Genomic DNA, 12034 nt, shown 5'->3' with positions numbered 1-12034 from the left:
ACAAGTGGAAAGCAATGTAAATACTTCTAGGGAAAGGAATAAAGGAAAAGAAATCCTGTCCCAACCTAGGATACTAAAACAGTAGTAAAAGTAGGACTTAGTGTTATATCTGTTTATTTCAACATCTGTATGCCTGTATGCAGTGCAGAAAGTGAAAACATCTGATACTACGCATGCACATTTGGGAAAAAGCAGTATACGTGGATACAAATATACGTGTAGAGAAATACGAACCAAGAGCCGGAAGGGCACATCCCACATTCTCACCAGTAATTGCCACACATACAGACCCAGGTGAATGGAATTGGAGGATCGAAGGAAGCTTCAACTTTGTCTTAGTTTTTCCACAAAAGGGCTCACACAAATATGACCAAAAGCTAATTTTAAAAAATGAGTCTGGAGTGGCAGAAATCTGGTGTTTTAAATATTAACCTGTCTAATTTGTATTTTTTATATAATTTTCAAAGACAAAGAACAAAGATGAGGACATCCTCTTGGGGAGGGATATTTTTATTTAAACTTGAACGTGAACTAGTCCTCATCTACTAGATGACACAAACTACTTTCTGCTTTGGTTATAGTCGTTTGTACGCATGCCTTACTTCTTGTACTAGGCCAAGCTCTTTAAAGCCAGGTTTCAGGTCAGTGTCAGCTTTGAAGTTCCTCTAAATCACACACATGCAGGCATGTGTGCTTGCACACATGTACACGCATATACACACGTGTGTGTATATGCATGTACATATACACACAATCACATACCAATTCCTGTATGTGTGCATATGCTTACACATTTACACAAAACCAAACCGTATCTTGTATATAGAGTACTTCCCATAAACACTTATGGAATGAATAAAGAGTTTGGATAAACTACTCTTTCTTTCAATAACTCGACCTGATATTTTTTCTGCTATGACAAAGTCAACTTGGACAGGAATGGGGCAACAGGTGACTAACCAATCCTCTCTCACTCAGGTAATTCATCTATTTCAGAGGTTATAAATAGTTTTTAGCAGTTACTATTTTTGCAAATGGCATCTTAATTCGAAGCATAAACAAAAACATAACAGGAGAGCTTCTTTGGTTGAAGCAGGGGAAATGGTTCTATGCCACTCCCAAATACACACACTTCCCCATCTCACAATTCAGAAAAAAAGTGCCAGAAAACCCTCACAGTGCGGCAAACAGAGTGTAACACATTGCTGTATTTATAGTGAAAATAGCATCGTGTTCCAATGCACCGCTAGCAAATGGCTTGTGCAAGAAGTGTTGATATTTTCCTGTGTCTTTTGCTGTTCTATGCATTAACTTGGCCTTCCTTTCAGCCCCACCCTATCTCTCCTTTGAAACCATTGTCTCCTTGACATGAAAAATGTACTTCAGAAAGCCTAATGGCTAATTACATCAAAGGGAAGAAAGTCCAAACCTCAAACAAGGAATGATTAACTGCGCAAGCTTTAACGGAAGTTATCACACCCTCAAAACTACTCCTCTTCTTTAATAAAAATGTTTCCAGTAATTTATTTTCTGACAAAGTTTGTGTTCTCTGCCCAGGAGTGACTCCTGTTTTGTTCACTCCAGGGTTGTACCCTATCTATGGCTGGCCCTGACCATGGGCAAAACAGGCAGCCACCTACATAATATGATTTATGCAAATACAGCACATTGAGGGAATACATACCAGACCTCATGGGAGAGGAAATCCTGCTTGCTTCAGTGGTGTTTCCCAGGTTGTGTTGCATGGCATCTTAGTGGGTTTGCATGAAATGCAAAAAACAATGGTAAGGGAAGTTGTTCCATGATCAAATAACCATGTGAAATTTGGGGCTACACAAAAGTAACAATTTTATTTATTAACAGAGATTTTAATACTCTATTTATTCTTAAAACAGGTACCAGGGAAGATTATGTATTCATGCATTTTCCTTCTAAAAGCTCCTTGAAAATAAAGACTATGTCTCTAATAGTCAACAGTATATTCCCAACACTTAGCACATTGCCTTTAATATAACAGACACTCAGTAATGTTCTTGAATAAATTAGTAAATCACTAACCACCATCATTGTGAATAATGATATTTCTACACTCTACAATGACTTGAGTGCCTTCATAAGGTGCACCTTAACTATGCCTCAAAAGAATCTCACAGAAATGTAAGACAAGAGTAAAAATCTACATGTCACACATTAGGAAGCTATGGGTCAAAGAAATATCAAGGAAGAGAAAAAGAAAGAAATTAAAATTTCTGAGGATCTACTATGCCACTACACTACACCCAGGATCTACTTGCCACCTTCTTGATATACATAATCTCATTTTATCCTCACAGCAGTCCTATAAAGTTCCTATTACAGGTGAGGAAATTCAAAGTTCCAGGATTGACTAAACTCAACCCAAAGACACATAGGGAGGCAATGGAAGCACTAAGGGTGGTTCCTGGGTCTTCTGATCCTGTTTCTTGACTTACGTTTAGTTCAACTATTCCTCACTAGAAAACACACACACACACACACACACACACACACACACACACACACACACAAGAATATTGGGGGCAAAGAAGCAAACAACCTTTGAATAAACATGAAACAGCCATGTCTAAAATATCATACAGACGTCTGGGCATTTTGCATTTTAGTTTATTTATGGATTATCTTTATTTTTCAGATTTTGCTAGAAATGATTCAAAGATAGAGTCCATGGTATGAGAACAATCTGAAAGAATTAGAATATATGAACTTGAAAAGATGGTGGCTGAGGATAGACATGATTGATAAATCAACAATATAAATTTTTTTATTGCATCCTGAAATACTATAAAGTCAGGTAAATCTGGGTACACTACAGTGATGTTAGAATGATGCTTTAGAGTAAATGCTTAAGGTCAGATGCCATGAAAGATAAAAATGTGGATATTCATAGGCTGCTTCTTATATGCTTGACTGTACTAAGCGTTTTATGTGGATTGTCTCAATTAAACCTTCAAACAACCTTGTGAGGTATTTAATTTTATACAGATAAGGAATCCAAGGCAGATGAGAGTTAAGTAACTTGGCCATAGCAACACAGGTAGTAAGTGGTGGGGCCAGAAAAATAATTATGATACTCTCTTTCACACTTAATGAACTTAGCAATCAATTTCAATGGGCTTTGATATATATCATCTCTATTCCTAACATCAGCACTGTGAGGTAGGTAAGTAGGCGTTATTATGCCCATGTCACAGAGAAGGAAACTGAGGCTGCATCCAAGGCAAGATCACACAACTAGTAGTGAGAAGAGCCAGAGAGAATCCAAGTCTCCAGACTCTTACCTCATTGCTCTTTCTATTTCATGTTCATTATTATCTCTCTCAGAGCAGAATATTAGACAAACACTCTTATGGCTGAGGCTACACACATTGCCCCAAATCTCTCTACTCAGGGCAAAAGTCAGAAGAACCTCTGTGTGACGCCTTGGGCATGTTATTTGGTGCCCTCGCACAATCTCTCCCACTTCTCTCTCCCCAAAAAAGCATTTTGGGTTACGCAATGCAAAAGAGACAATGTCTACAAGGAGATTACTGCTGAAACATATTTTGTCTCAAAAATGAACAAAGCTTCAGTGATCTCCTCTGGCTTTTTTCCAAAAGCACCAGCTACTTATTCTAAGGATGGGGTGGGTGGCTATTTCAACCAAAAGGAAGAACCAGCCCTAACCACACACCATCCCGAGGTGGGACAAACAAGTGTGAACTCTCAAAACAGCAATTGCCCATCATCACAATTGTGTTTTCTTCACTCAGTATAGGTGGAAGCTCCAATTTTAGTAAAAACAATCAATACGAGAAAGGCCAGGAATATCTAAAGATGGCTGACTGGAGGAAAATTTGTGATAGTAAAATCTGGAAAATCCATAGCTGGCTCCAGGAGTTGCCTTAATCATCACATTATATTATTTCTCCCTATGGATCTTGGAAGAGGCTGCAGATTCCATCCACTCCATTGTACCACTTTATCCACTTAATTTCATCCAACCTTTACCTAAAATGTCTTTATTTCTAAAGACAGAAAAACGTCTAAACTTTATTAAAATTTTACATTAATGAATGGTCTCTGGTGTTGGTTCCTCATTCAACAAGCACTTGTAAAACATGCACTAGTGCTATGTTCTACAAAAAAAGAGACAAATAAGGAACCACTAGCTCCTAAAACACCAACAGCATTGTGCTGTAAAAGACATTTCTCATCCCTCTGGCCAGATATGAATGCTACGGAGACAAAACCGTAGGTCTCAAAATTCTTAGTCTTGTGCTCTCTTAAGTTTTCCAACTTCTCATTACGTAATCTATTTGTTGTATGGGGGTTTCCTGTAACATAGGAAGTGATGGCAGTGGAGATGGTTAGAAGATGGATATAAAAAGTGTGATAGGTTAGCCTATAACTGGACCTGGTGGCTGACATTGGCTTAGAGAATGTGCAGGGCGAAGAGGGAAAAGAAGTCAAAAGTGATGCCTAGGACGGCTAGAGCGGTGGTTCTTCCCAAGACAGCGACTACCCGAAGTAGTTTGTCTAGAAGGAGGTGGAGGGCCTCAGGGGGAGATGAGCCTGGTTTTGAATGTGTTGAGTCTGAAGAGTTTATGGAATGTCTAGCCAAAAGAACATAATACCAATGTAAGCTTGTAGGGTCTGAAGTTCAGGAAGAGATTCAATGTCTTGGAGGCCCAGAGATAATGAAGGTCTCCTAGAGAAAGTGTGGAAAATAAGAAGGGTTCTGTGGTCAGAGCCCTCAGGAACGATGACATTTGAGACTGCAAGTGACCTTGAGAAGGAATAGCCAGCAAGCAGAGGAAAATCTGTCAAGAAAGATGTTGAGAAACCAAGGAAACACGTCATATGGAGAAGGAGAGTGTATTCAGCTATGTCAATTGCTTTTGAGATGTCAGTAGTCAACCTTGAAAAGTGTCCCTACAAACATACAATGAACACTTGTCAATCCTGATCACTACCCTTCCCATATATGTTGAAAAAGCATGTATCTGGCCTTGTTCTCCAGACTCCCTGGCCAAGGCCTTAGAAAAGAGGCCAGGCCATTCACAACCATTGTCTGCCTTCTCTGACCTCCTCATCTTTTTTCTTTCTGTTGGGGCTAGCCTCACAGCTAGAAATGTTGCCCTAATAAAGTCAGGTAAGCTTATTTTTAAGTTAGTTTAGTTTAGTTTTCTTCTTCCATAGAAGACTATAATTTCCCTCCAAATTGAATCCATATCCTAGAACTTGGCAATACTAATCACCTGAGAGAGCATCCATGAAAACATGAAAAGTGAAGCTTTTCATGAAAAGTGAAGCATACAACAAATGCTTAATAAATGCTAGCCAAATAAGAAAATGCTTGAACAGCTGAGATAGTCAAGATTTTAACTTTTTCATGTTTTAAAATATTTCCTTATGTCCGGAAAAAGATTGTTAATAACCTCAAGAGCCATGTGGCACGTGTGCATGTGTGTGTGCGTGTGCGTGTGTGTGTGCATAAGCCATTTGTGACAATTGGCAACATAGAATGGTTACTGACTTGGAGGATTAAGTTATGAATGATACAGCACAGAGAAAACCTGAAAGAACACATTTTTAAATGCAAGGTCTGAGTGCTGATTGACATACTTTGTACGATAGTAAAATCTGGCAGGTGCATTAACTTGCATTCCTCTGATCTGTACACATCCACACTTGTCTTCTTAGGGTACTTGGTAATAAGCTTCTTTAAAGATCCCTGAGTAAGCACTGCAGATAATATCTGGAGTATGTAGCACTCAGTCCTTTTAGAATGGCTTTTTCCTGCTCCTTTCGTTTTCTTAAGAAAATGTCAGTTTAATCATTTCCTAATGCTTTGATAATGTGTTTCTTTACATAGCTGTAGAACACTCACTTCAGTGTTTTAAAAGCATGAATGTAGATGTAAAAGTGCCAGTTAAATGAGATTACTTTTTCCTAATGAAATAACCAAAGAGGAGTTTAAAGTTTCCTAAACTTATATGACATTTTCAGAGCAAATAATAAAGTTCTAGCCCTCCAGTGTGTCTCTTATTCATGAGACTAACATTTCAATACCATATCTTGCTGTAACACAATTATTGGAAAATAGGGAATTTATTTATCTGAAACAATCTGTCATACATTAGGTGGATCCACTTCCAGGTGAGTGAAGATTTTTAGCAGCATTAGACAATAAAGAGAAGGACACCGGGACCATATAGGTTGGGAATGTACCATCACCATTACCCTGACATGGGACTGACCTTAGCAGGATTAGCAGGGCCTTAACAAACTCAGCCTTTGGGGAGGCAGGTGACAGTATAAAACATAAAACATGTAACTCAGCAAGTGAGAAATAAATAGAAGAAAGCCTCATGTGGCAGAAAGCCTCATGATGGAGAGGTGACTATGTTTCTGCTTAATCTCTGTATATAATCCATCTCAGTGTTCCCTCTTGGAAACAGAAGCCTAGTCCTGTGGGTTGGGACAACATGGCTAGATTGGGGGCAGGAGTAGGGAGGTGGAGAAAAAGGGGCAAGTTGCTTATATGAAGCCCAGTATGGGAGGCAGAGCACAGCAGGAGAAGCTGAGAAGAACACCAAGAAAAATCATACAGTCATGGTCCAGACCCTGTTCAGGAGACAGTAGGTCTGGCAAAGGCTGGGGAAAAGTGCCAATTTCTTGGTCAAGCAAGTTGAAGTTCAGGGTAGCACTATGAAAACTTGCCACTCTAAATCTGATTTGTTACCTAAAGTGAGAACCCACCACTGGGGTCAAGAAAACCTCTGGGTACTTGGAGCCCACCCTAGCACTTGAGATTCAGAGATAGTATCCATGAAACTTATTCTGGCCCCAACAAATATTGAGCCACCAAAAAAGTTAAAATGCACACAGTGCTGGTAGGATTGGGTTTAGGAATGTGACAGGGTGGAGCCTGTCAGGAACAGTGGATAGGGATGGGGGGAGACAGGCACTCATGATCTCCTGCTTGTTTAGATGATCTCCAGAAATCCCTTAGAACAGTATCTTTTCTGCTAACATAGAGAGAAAGTGGCATTAACACAGTCTTTTCTATATAGTTGAATCCATAAACATACTGAAATAGATAAGCCATAATACTTTATAATACTTTTGTAACTCTTTGAGGTACTACAATTCAGTTTCCCACAGTATCTGGATCTATAAGAAAAGCTCATTTTAAGATCTCTGTTGTAACTAATGATACAAGTGACATTGTGTCTCTCACGAGCCACTGAAATATAGGAGTGTGGGTCTGAATTTCAGAAGGGACAATGGAAACTTTTACTCTTCAAATTGGCCTTTGGAATGGTCATGCGTTCAGATTTATCAAGGAACCCTCAGGACTCCCTTTTGATAGAAGTTGATATAATCACAGCGAAGATTTTCTGTTCCCCCAAATTTTAAACAGCAAAACGAGCACTAACTTCCCCCTTATTATCTCTCTCTCCCTCTAAAGGATGAAAGACTGACTGTATTCGCAATACATACATGTTATGTATTGCAGATGGCCATTTCGTAAAGAATGTTCCTTTCTTTTACCTTCTGTCTTGATTGGCTTTCTAAAAATAAAAGTATCTCTTCTTGCGGCACCTGGGTGACTCAGGTGGTTGAATGTCCGACTCTTGATTTCAGCTCAGGTCATGATCCCAGGGTTTTGGGATCCATGTCTGGCTCCACGCTGAACACGGTGCCTGCTTTAGATTCTCTCTCTCTCTCTCTCTCTCTCTCTCTCTCTCTCTCTCTCCCCCTCTGTCTTCTGCCCCACGTGTAATCTCTCTCTCTCTCAAAAAATAAAAGTAAAAATAAAAGTATCTCTTCTAAAAGGTGTGGTTTTGCATTCAAATGCAGGGGCTGGTAACCATGACTCATTGAGCTCCCCAAAATCATTTTCCCCTCTGGACTAGATATTCTGTCTCTCCCTCTAGATTTACTCTTGACCCTTTTCCACTCTGCTGTGTGCCCCAGGATCCTGACATCTGCGGACCACATCAACAGCTCTCCTTTCCTTCTGGCTTCCAGATGGGTTCAGCCAGTGGGGGGCGCTGGCAGGAGATCAGAGGGCGAGAGGAAGGAGGGGTTTGGTGTTTACTGCCCTGACTCCTGCTCTCTGGAGCTCTGGTTGCCAGTGGTTGCCTTCCTGTGGGGAAGATCACAGCCCCTGCCAGGCAGCTTGGTTCAACTCACAGCTCTGTCCTCTTGCTCCTTCATCCCCTAGGGGTGGAAACAGCTCCTGGTCATTGCTACCCCCAGGATGTTTACTCAGCCTTTAGGCTTCCCTCGAACCTACCCACATCTTTGAAAATGGTCCCTTCATTCAACTCTATTTGATTGCCTTCTGAGTGTACCATCTGTTTCCTGCCAGGCCCCTGAATGATACAACCTCTCTATTTACTTCATGGTTTCCCAACACTTTCAGGATATGCTGGTAGCCAACATCACAAAGAGGAGGTGCAACTCTTCCCTGGGTCTCCTGAAAGGCTTGCAAGGCAGTCAGTTACAATTGAGGGTTAAAACGGAACCTGCGGATTATCTCTGGGTTTCAATTATCCTTGTTACCCTTATTCTATCTTGCACAGAGAATTGGGAATTGGCTATGTCAAGACTAAGTTGACGCACATCACAGAAGCTATACAGCAGTCTATCTGCTCATTAAGAGTTTTTTACTGAGTATGTCCCACTGATCTCCCACTTCTCGAAATGCTTTTGATGTGGGTTTAATTCTAAGTTCTGACAGAGAAAGGGTCTCACATCTTTGGTCCCCAGTGTAATCTTCACATGACTGTCAAAAATGCAACTATTTGTCCCCAGGCTTAAAGTGCCGGCTCCAAAAAAGGTCAAAGATTCTCCCCAGGAACATGTACAACATTCAGGCACATAGTCAAGATCTTCATTTTATCTCACACTGTTGTTCGATCTCATGTTAATTTGGGTATCATATTTCCATTGGCCCAATCTATGCTGAGCACATTTTAAAAACAGAATAATATGCAGTTCCTATTTCCTTTCTAAGACCACATGTCCACCTGCTGTGCTACAGAAACACGGGTAGGCCAAATTTAAACCCCTAAAAAGGTAATGAACCATTTACCTAAGTAAAAGTCACTTTTCTTTAATAATTTTCACTTGTAACTCTTAGGATGCTTCTTATGGCCATCCTCAGTAGGTTACATTTGATTTAAAGAACAAGGTGACAAAAATGAAATCTTTTAAGAAGCAACAAATAGCAAGTCTTACCTAGTTAGTTATCAAGAAAATAAAATGTTTCTCCACATGGAACATAGTTTTGCGTCGTTTTTTTAAAACTTCTAGTCAAACATCATGTAAGTAAAGTCTTTCATACTATAAATCCTCTTGTAAGGAATAGAATTCTCAATCTTTAACTGCTTTAAGAATTGGAGTCTCCTTGAAATTCGGGATCTCTCTAGAAATAACCGTCGTAGACAGCAATACCATTGCTAATTAATTTTCGCTAACAACACTGCTGGGAGATGAGTAGCTATTTTCCCTGATTTAGGGAGGATTGGTAACTTGGCCAAATTGTATTTTGAAATTTTGCTAGAAGTTCTGCAATTCTGGTGTCACGTTTATGCTCAATCCATAATTCATTTTCATTCTCTCTTCTTTTAAACCGCTAACTTTGAGGTTAAAGCAAATTGTGTAATTTTTTGGCCCTAAAATGATGCTGGAATTGCATAGGACCAGCTTCTTACAGTGTGGGCTTTTGGAGTCTCCAAGCATGGCTCAATTTTTAGTTCTGCGGCTACTTACAACTTATTATAGAACTAGTTACACAGTGAGTTCTCTGTTGTTTTACAGTTACGCACACACACACACACACACACACACACACACACACACACACACATTAGGGTACCTATGACTGGGAGCACAATTAGGTCTCCATAGTTTATCGCCATCTTGTAAAATAAACTGGCATGCACAAAATAAATGATGGCCAACTATGACTATTATTATGATAACTGTTCTTTAGGAATTGTGTCCACAATTACTTAACTGCTTCCAAGCCGGGTGATATTGTTGAGCAGCATTGCCACATGATGAGATTTTCACTCCAAATATGTGGAAAGAAAAAAAATTCCCAACACTTGCTTTTCCTACAAAATAAATTATTTCAACATTTTGTGGAGGAAGTTTGAGAAAACCAAGCAGCTACAGCATAGCATAAAGCTGTGACCGAAGAATTGGGTTATAGCCCTGGCTTTGCTAATATGCTGCCTTTCATCTGGGGGAAATCAACAAAAGCCTTTTGGGGTTCAGTGTTCTTGCCGTTAAAAGCAGTTGGACTGAAATGAGTCCTGGGTTTGCATCAAACTTTCAACATTATGATTCAACCATTGGTGTGCACAGAATAGCAGTTAAACACCCAGGCTTTGGGATCTCTGCCAGAGTGTAAATTCTCACTCTGCCACTTAATCTCTGTGAACTTGGGTAAGTTTCTCACTTTCTGAGTCCTGAATTCCTCATTAATAAAAGGGAGATTCAGTGCTGTGCTGGAGCGGGCTCACATGGACTGAGGAAACGATTGTACACACATCTCTTCCCAACTTTATGTTCAGCGACATCACCCTGGTGGTTTGAATTGGCCACGATGGGAAAATTTACACCACAGAGAAGGAAATTGGCAAAAGCCACAAAGAGAGCTCTCTGCTTTCCCCAGAGAGCCAGTTGTTAGACATTTACCAGCATAGCACAGCACTGGAGATGAAAAGAGTACTTATTTAATAAATGTTGTTGGGTGATTTTAGCGTTATGGGAAATAAATCATACAAATAATAAATCGTATAAGACCATTCTGAATGCATATTATGCTTTCCATAAATATTATTTTCATTTTATTATAGGCTATCATCTATTTAAAAAGTTAGAGGAAAATGTGATGCTATTCTCACAAATCTTGCTGATTCTAAAAACAAGTAAAGCTCTACAAAATTTGCATGAGTCTCACTTTTGCTCAGTCACTAAGTTCCAAAACAAGGAAAAGAATTCTGTGTCTAATTCTGGTACTTACAGTTCCTCTGTGAAACGCTGGCCCCGATAGATGGTTTTCCTCTTTACAGTTTGAGCAAGGATTTGTCCTCTTTGGTTCTAGAATCTGCATACAGCTGGTAGCAGCCCAATGATACATTTTTCCTAGTGTGGAAAAAGATTCCTAGATTGTTTTATAGTCAACCCTGATCTCCATCTAACACTCCCTGTCTCAGTCCATCTTGTTCTGGCCCGAAATCCAGGAGACTGCTTTCATTCCCCTGCTCCCTCACTTTTCGTTCCAGTCAATTTCACTTCCAAACTACCTCTCCAGCCTGCTTACCTTCTTTATCTCCTCTTCCACCACCGGTATTCAAACCTCTGGTGCTGCTGTGAGGACTGCTGAAAAGTCTCCTCCCTGCTTTCGTTCCCCCCTCCACCCCCCAGCCTCTATTCTTCCAGCACACTCTTCTGCCCATGTCATTCTTCATTCTCCTGCTTGGAACCCACCAAGGCCTTCCCACTGCTTCTACAATGAAAGTGTGATCTTCCCCCATCCCACCAGTTCCTGTGCAGTCAGGTACCCTGCCTCCCACTGAGAGCTGTGCTCTAGCTTCTTGGACCTTCTTTCTGTTCCTTGAATGCGGCAAGCTTCCTCTGTCTGGGATATTGTCTCCCCCACTGCCTCCTTCTTCACTTTATCCTTCAGACCCCACTCCAAGTTAGTGTCATTTGATCAGGAAATCCCTGTCTGACTCCAAGGCTCTCTTTACACATACCTAACAAAAGGTGTCCCAGTCCTTCAGAACACATATCTGCTTGCAATGTTACATTCGTTGTTTTGATTAATTTTCCATCTATCTTCCCCACTAGACTGTGAGTTCCACAGGCTAAATTTATTTAGCTAATCACTATATCCTCTGTGGCAAATACACATATGGCACATATTTAGCTGAATGAAAAGACAAATTGCCAGGGTAAAGTGGTCCATCCAGACAATGGAATATTATTC

At 40.2% G+C, this 12034-nt stretch overlaps 1 long non-coding RNA gene across 1 annotated transcript in view; it reads right to left on the bottom strand.

Moving 5' to 3' along the window:
* Positions 1-1683: 1683 nt before the first annotated feature.
* The window catches only part of LOC121042838 (uncharacterized), a 73777-nt gene continuing 63426 nt past the window's right edge, over positions 1684-12034 (bottom strand). Inside the window, exons 2-3 of the long non-coding RNA XR_005796480.1 lie at positions 11066-11187; positions 1684-1750 (exon numbers count right to left, since the gene is read on the bottom strand). This is a non-coding gene — a long non-coding RNA (uncharacterized LOC121042838). The remainder of the gene's footprint in view (positions 1751-11065; positions 11188-12034) is intronic.

Source organism: Herpailurus yagouaroundi, unplaced genomic scaffold (genome assembly GCF_014898765.1).
Source record: "Herpailurus yagouaroundi ecotype Mexico unplaced genomic scaffold, PumYag 186, whole genome shotgun sequence".
NCBI classification, from domain to species: Eukaryota; Metazoa; Chordata; class Mammalia; order Carnivora; family Felidae; genus Herpailurus; species Herpailurus yagouaroundi.
This window is presented reverse-complemented; position numbering and strand designations above follow the sequence as displayed.